General features: G+C 42.3%; 1 long non-coding RNA gene across 1 annotated transcript; it reads right to left on the bottom strand.

Moving 5' to 3' along the window:
- Positions 1 to 2468: 2468 nt before the first annotated feature.
- On the bottom strand, positions 2469 to 4371 carry LOC112868898 (uncharacterized). Its single transcript, XR_015249135.1, has 2 exons — positions 4041 to 4371; positions 2469 to 2699 (listed from the first exon to the last, which is right to left on the bottom strand). It is a non-coding gene; the product is annotated as an uncharacterized LOC112868898 (long non-coding RNA).
- Between the last annotated feature and the right edge of the window lie 3051 nt (positions 4372 to 7422).

Raw genomic sequence — 7422 nt, 5'->3', positions numbered from 1 at the left:
AGAGCCTGGAGCCTGTTTCCGATTCTGTGTCTCCCTCTCTCTCTGCCCCTCCCCCGTTCATGCTCTGTCTCTCTCTGTCCCAAAAATAAATAAACGTTGAAAAAAAAAATTAAAAAAAAAAAAAAGAGTTACAGAGGTGCTTGACAGGCTCAGTTGGTGGAGAGTGCGACTCTTGATCTCGGGGTTGTGAGTTCAAACCCCACATTGGGTACAGAGATTACTTAAAATAACAAAAATCTTTAAAAACTAAAAAAATAATAATAAAATAAAAATAGAACTAGAAATTCAAATGAAAGGAAGGACACCTAATGATGAGCTTTTCTAGATCACAATGTCAGCCTCTCTCTCTACAAGCATGGCCCACCCACATCACTCTGTGTTGAAGATGAGAAACCATGAGAACTAAAGGACATCATCTCCGATTGTCAAATGTCTCACCTGAAATCAACAGGTCCAGAAAAGAACTTGGGAGCCTTTGCTACCACATCTTCTCTGGCCACCATACACCACTTCCTTAGCCAAGAAGCTACAGTGGTGCTTTAATCCTATGATGTTTCCAACACTATTCTAAGTTCTTTTAAATGAAGCAGCAACAGATTTGATCACGGTTACAGCCTTAGAATAGCCTGTAGGAGGCCTGGGCTCTACTTCCAGAAACATACCTTGCTTCTCTGAATGGTTTCAACAGTCAGATTAATACAGGTGGCAGAGTGGGACTGTGTCTTGACTTCTTAGTGATCCAGAAAGGAGGACCACAGAGACACTTCTGGGCTTTCCACATACAGGATCACAGAAGCAGATTATTACAACTAAAAAAGGCCTAAGTGTAATCACTTGGCACAATGTACTATGCTGCCTATAAATCACAATTCAGTATGGGAGTTCTCTGAGGTACTCTTTAGCAACGTGCATGTTCTACTTACTTGACTTTCTTGGCAAGCCCCCAGGAAGCATGAGGCACTAGCATAGGCTGGGATTTCAGGAGCTGGATCCCCCTCTGGGGTGAAAGAGGCTGGCTGGCAACTTTAGCAGATAGAATAAAGAGGAAAAGAAGGTGAAGTCCAAGGTGAGGAAAGGACTGATCCAGGCAGGATTATCCAATAGCATGTGCTTAGAGAACTGGAAAAGCAGAGACAAAAACAGATATTTCAAATTATATTGATCTAATTAGTCATCATGGTAAAAATCAGAATTTCGCTGGATTTTCCTTATTTTGTGTTTAATATTGTTTCATTTCTTCATTCAATATACATTTCTTGAGGGGCTAGTAAGTACCAGGTTTTTCCTCATTCCTAGGATATAGCAGCAAACAAAACAAATATGGTTCCTGAGTTCCTGGAGCTCAGCCTAGTGAGAGTTGTTAAGAGTAAGAGCAGGACCCAAAGCAAAAGGTCCAAATTGGAAAATAGGCAAAATTCTGCAGCCAGCAATGAGATGCTGAGGAAGGAGATCCCTTCTGGGATGCCAGCAAAAGAGACCATGGGCAAATAAGGAGCTGTTTAGGTAGCTGGGCTGGGTCAGAGAACATCCTTATCCCCCACTCACTTTGGCAAAGGACAGAACCACTGTGGTATGTTTGGTTTATCAAAAACAGGTGACCAGGGCCCTCAGAGCCAATGTGGCCATGATGCTGCTCCTTCTCTGCTCACAGCCATGAACTGTGGTATGTGCCATCTGAGCTGTGTGTGATATCCTGAAGCTCAAAAACGAAAACAAAAATCCACACCAAGACTTGAGTCGTCTACTGACAGGAGTTCTAGGAAGTATAGCAGGCCAGAAATGGGAAACATAAAAACTGTTAGAAACTGAGTGACACTCCCCCCAAATGTCACCCACATTTCTCTAACACTGCATGGAAATGAAAAATAGAAACCCAGGGGCACCTGGGTGGTTCAGCTGGTTAAGTGTCCAACTTCAGCTCAAGTCATGATCTCATGGTTCATGAGCTCGAGCCCTGTGTTGGGCTCCATGCTGACAGCACAGAGTCTGCTTCAGATCCTCTGTCTCCTCTCTCTGCCCCCTCCCCTGCTCATGCTCTCTCAAAATAAACATTTAAAAAAAATTTTTTTAATTAAAAAATAATAAAAGCCTGGTATCACCTGGAGGAGTGGGGCTGGGAAGCAACCTGCGGAAATGATCAGGCTACAGTCAGAAGCCTCCTGAGAGGAGTTTCTGCTTTAGGGTGTGAAGAAGGCAAGAATGGGGAAGGGCTGTGGCCTGCTGTGTTAGAGGAGGAGCCATTCCTTCAGCTCAGCCCCAGCACTACCAAAAGGTGTAATGGTCGTGGTGCAGAGCTGACAACAGCAACATGAGGAGCTTCAGAGTAAGTGCCCAGCCAGCAGAGCAGTGGCCTACAGAGATCTCAAAGTATCTAACCAATCTGGGCCTGTTTCCTTATTCGAAAAAGAAGATGATAAAAGAGCATGTTTGGTTTCTCAGGGCTGCTGTAACAAACACTACAAACTGGGTGACTTCAAACAAAAGATATTTATTCTCTCATTGTTCTGGAGGCTAGAAGTCCAAAATCAAGGTTTCAGCAGGGTCATGCTCCCTCTGAAGGCTCCAGAGGAGAATCTTTCCTTGTCTCTTCCAGCTTCTGGTGGTTGCCAGTAATCCTTGCCATCCCTTGGTTCGTGGCAGCACAACTCCAATCTCTGCTTCCATCTTCATACGGACATCTTCTCTCTCTGTGTCTCCCTCTTCATATAAGAACACCAGTCACTAGATTAGGGCCCATCCTAATCCAGTATGACTTCATCTTAACTTGATTACATCTACAAGGATCCTACTTCCAAATAAGATCACAGTTATAGGTTCTGGGTGGACATGAACTGTTGGGAAGACACTATTCAACCCAGTACAGAACACCTATCTCATAAAAACTTTATATACGTAAAGTGCTTGGAACAGCTGCTGGCACATAACATATGCCCTGTAAGAATTAGCTACCCTTCTTCATCATCTTTAGCAGATGACAGCTGCCATGGGATATGTGAACACTCTGTTATATAAGACCCACTCTCCCTCCATCTTGAGTCAGAGGCAAGAAACTAGACGGAACAAGAGTTCCAAAAAGACCTGCTCTACCTGAGGACACAGGTAGAAGACAATGGGTTCATTACCATTCAATACCCCTATAAATACCCTACCAATACTCTGGGCTGGAGTGAGGAAACATCCACTACAATTACCTCATTTGTTTTTTGAAAGACACAGAATTTGCCATTCCAAATTAACAATAGCCCCTTCAAGCAGTCCTCAAAGTAGGACCTATTTAGAAGGAGCCTCCAAAGAAGAGCCAGCAGAGAAGCCTACACTAGTGAATGCAGCAGTCTCATCACTTAGAGTCAAGCTGTGAGTTCTGATCCCAAACTGCTTTACACAGCATATTCATCCCACAGCTTAGCAACTGAATGACTACTGAGTCCAAACATGAAATTCATTCTCTGAAATGGAGATTTGCTATCTCTAGGATATCTTACTTTCAAATTAGGGGAAGGAAGATTAAAGATTAAAGGCTGCTGCTCTTTTTTAATAAACAGGTTTGGGACAGTACACAACTGAAAAGAAATAGAGCCAGATATCTACTGCTATCTTCATATCAAAATAAATTCCAGATGGATCAAAGACTTAAAGATTAAGTTTAAACACACACACACGCACACGCGCACACACCCCAAGTATTCAAAGAGAATGAATAACTATTTTTATAATTTTCAGGTAGGGAAGCATGCCTTTTCTAAATATTGGCCTAGCAGTAGGAAAAACTGTAAGAAAAGATTATTTTGACCACCTAAAAATGCAGAATTTCCCAACAACAACAAAAAACTGCATAAACACAGTCAAAAGACAAATGACAAACTGGGGACAATTCTGCACCATATATAATGGTCAACACTTTAGCTCTTACGAATTATTAAGAAAATAATACTGGAAAAATGTGCAAAGGACATGGATCAATGACTCAAAAAATATAAACGTCAAAAATACATTTGAAAAGATATTCAATCTTTAATATACAAAGAAACATTAAAACATACTTAGTGAGGGGCGCCTGGGTGGCTCAGTCAGTTAGGCATCTGACTTCAGCTCAGGTCATGATCTCGCAGTTCATGGGTTTGAGCTCTGTGCTGACAGCTTGGAGCCTGGAGCCTGCTTCAGATTATGTGTCTCCCTCGCTCTCTGCCCCTTACCCACTCATGCTCTCTCTCCATCTCTCAAAAATGAATAGATGTTAAAAAAAATTTTTTTTAAAATACCTGAGTGACATATCTCCATGACTATTTGAAACATTTTAGATTAACTGATTTATTCTTCACGAAATATGAGCTATTATTACACCTACCTTATCAAAGATGAAACTGAGGGATAGAGAAGTTAAATGACTTACCCAAGGTCACACAGTAAGTGGTTATGTCCGAATTCAGGCCCCAGCAGGCTGGCTCCAGAATCATATTCCATATCACATCACATCGTATCAGAGTCACATTCTCAACCACCATATTTACAGTGACAAGACCACTTTTCACCTGTCAAATGGGGAAGATGAAAAACATACAACCCAGTATTACTAATAATGTGGGGAAATAGACAATCTCGTGTTCTGTTGGAAGAAGTTAATATTTTTAAAAAAATATTTATTTTGAGAGAGAGGGAGAGTGAACACACGTGCACAAGTGTGAGAAGGAGAGGGAGAGAGTGACAGGGAGAGAGAATCCCAAGCAGTCTCTGCACTGTCAGCGTAGAGCCCGAAGTGGGGCTTGACCTCACCAACCAAACTGTGAGATCATGACCTGAGCCTAAATCAAGGGTCAATCACATAACCAACCAAGCCACCCAGGTGCCCCTAGAAGTTAACATTCTTAAGGGCTGTTTGGTTCCATGAACCAACATTTTAAATGTGTATATCCTTGGGGCACCTAGGTGGCTCAGTTAGTTAAGTGCCCAACTTCGGCTCAGGTCATGATCTCATGGTTGGTGGGTTCAAGCCCTGTGTCGAGCTCTGTGGTAACAGCTCAGAGCCTGAAACCTTCTTTGGATTCTGTGTCTCCCTCTCTCTTTGCCCCTATGCTCTGTCTCTCTCTCTCTCAAAAATAAATAAACATTTTTCAAAAATTTGGGGCGCCTGGGTGGCTCAGTCGGTTAAGCGTCCGACTTCAGCTCAGGTCACGATCTCGCGGTCCGTGAGTTCGAGCCCCGCATCAGGCTCTGGGCTGATGGCTCAGAGCCTGGACCCTGCTTCGATTCTGTGTCTCCCTCTCTCTCTGCCCCTCCCCCATTCATGCTCTGTCTCTCTCTGTCCCCAAAATAAATAAACATTAAAAAAAAAAATTAAAAAAAAATTTAATAAATGTGTATATCCTTTAAATCAGCCATTCTATTTCTTAGAATTCATCCTAAGAAGGTAAGTAGACAAGTGTACAAAGATTATGTACAGGGTGTTTATCACAGAATGCACATAATGACATAAATGCTGCAAAGAAGGCTCCTGGCTGGCTCAGTCGAGAGCGACGCATGATCTTGAGGTCGTGAGTTGAAGCCCCATGCTGGATGCAGAGATTACTAAAACACTGCAAATAAAAAGCCCAACAGGGGTGCCTAGGTGGCTCAGTCAGTTAAATGTCTGACTTTGGCTCAGGTCGTGATCTGGCAGTTTGTGAGTTTGAGCCCCACGCTGGGCTCTGTGCTAATAGCTCAGAGCCTGAAGCCTGCTTCAGATTCTGTGTTGCCCCCTCTCTGCCCCTCCCCTGTTCACATTCTGTCTCTCTCTCTCTCAAAAATAAATAAACATTAAAACAATTTTTAAAAAGCCTAACAAAAGGGGAGCTTGGGTGGCTCAGTCAGCTCAGTGTCTGACTCTTGATATTGGCTCAGATCACCTCACCACTTGTGAGATTGAGCCCGCCATAGATCTCTGCATGACAGCATGGAACCTGTTGGGATTTTCTCTCTCCTCTCTCTCTGCCCCTTCCTTGCTCGCACATGCATGTGTGCTCTCTCTCAAAATAAAATAAACTTAAAAAAAAAAAGCCCAACAAGTGCACCAAAAGTCCAACAAATTCATTCATTCAACAAATATTTATCAAGTACCAATTGTGTACCAGGAACTGTTTCAAGCAACAGCTACAGAGCAGTGAATAAAAAAAGAAAAAAAAAATCTGTCTTCATGGAGCTTACATTCTAATGGAGGGTGGTGGGCAATAATAAATAAGAAAAGTATGTACCAAATGGTGCTGAATGCTATAGACAAAAATAAAGGAGAGAAGGGAGAAAGGAAAGAAAGGGGGTTTGCTACAATTTTAAGTAAGGGGGTCAGGGAAGGGCCCATTGATAACAAATGAGATAAACATATTCAATACTGAAGAATAAAATGCATTATGGTACATCCATGCAACAAAATATAATTTAGCGGGGCACTTAGGTTACTCAGTTGGTTAAGCGTCCAACTTCGCTCAGGCCATCATCTCAAGATTCATGAATTCGTGCCCCATATCAGGCTCTCCGCTGTCACCACAGAGCCCACTTCGGATCCTCTGTTCCCCCTGCCATGCCCCTCCCACACATGGGCCTGCCTGCCCTCCCTCTCTCTCTCTCTCTCTCTCTCTCACAAAAATAAACTTAATTTAAAAAATAGAAATATAATTTAGCCATTTATTCTATATTTATTTACATGATAAAGTCTCTATAACAAATTATAAAATGACTCTTACCACACACACACAAAAATAGGTAACTATGTCAGGTGATAACCATATTGTGATAATCATTTGTCAATTATATCTCAATAAAGCTAGAGGAAAAATGAAAGAAAATTACAAAACAGTATAAGTAAGAAAAACAGTATTAAGGTATGATTCTACTGACATGAAATTACATGTGCATACACACTTATGCTTTAAAAAGGAGAAGAAAAACAACACAGAAAGAACATGATAATACTAAGCAGGGGTCCAGGCTGAGTGCCTTTATTTATTCTCCCCACTCACTCACTTCCTCCTCACACCTACACTTCGTTCCAGAAAAGATTTAAGGACCACAAATCCACCTACCCCCCACAAGTTATTTAACTCTCCCCTTCCTTCCTCATCCTTTTCCCTCTCCTTTCCAGAAGCCAGGTCAGTGACAGGGGGAAAAGGATAAAAGCTTAAGATCAAGGCAAGTTGATGGAGCCTAAGAAGGATGAAGGGACACCCCCATACATCTGGATGGAATTCCTTATTTCAGCATGTAGGTGGTGATTCAGAGGACTGAGAGATCCTGGGAGGCACACTTCCTTCCTACAGATCTATAAGATCTGAAGCAAAGCTATCTGGGATTCAGATTTCCTATTTCATCTCCTACTAAATCCCAAATGCCTTGCAGGGCAGCCAGGAGTAAACCTGACTCTCACAGCAGGCCAGAGCTCTGCCCCTGGCACACAAG

The sequence above is a fragment of the Puma concolor genome, chromosome A3, assembly GCF_028749965.1.
Source record: "Puma concolor isolate L17-30 chromosome A3, mPumCon1.1.hap2, whole genome shotgun sequence".
In the NCBI taxonomy this organism is placed as follows: domain Eukaryota; kingdom Metazoa; phylum Chordata; class Mammalia; order Carnivora; family Felidae; genus Puma; species Puma concolor.
Note: the sequence above shows the minus strand (reverse complement) of the source record. Positions and strands in the feature narration are given on the sequence as shown.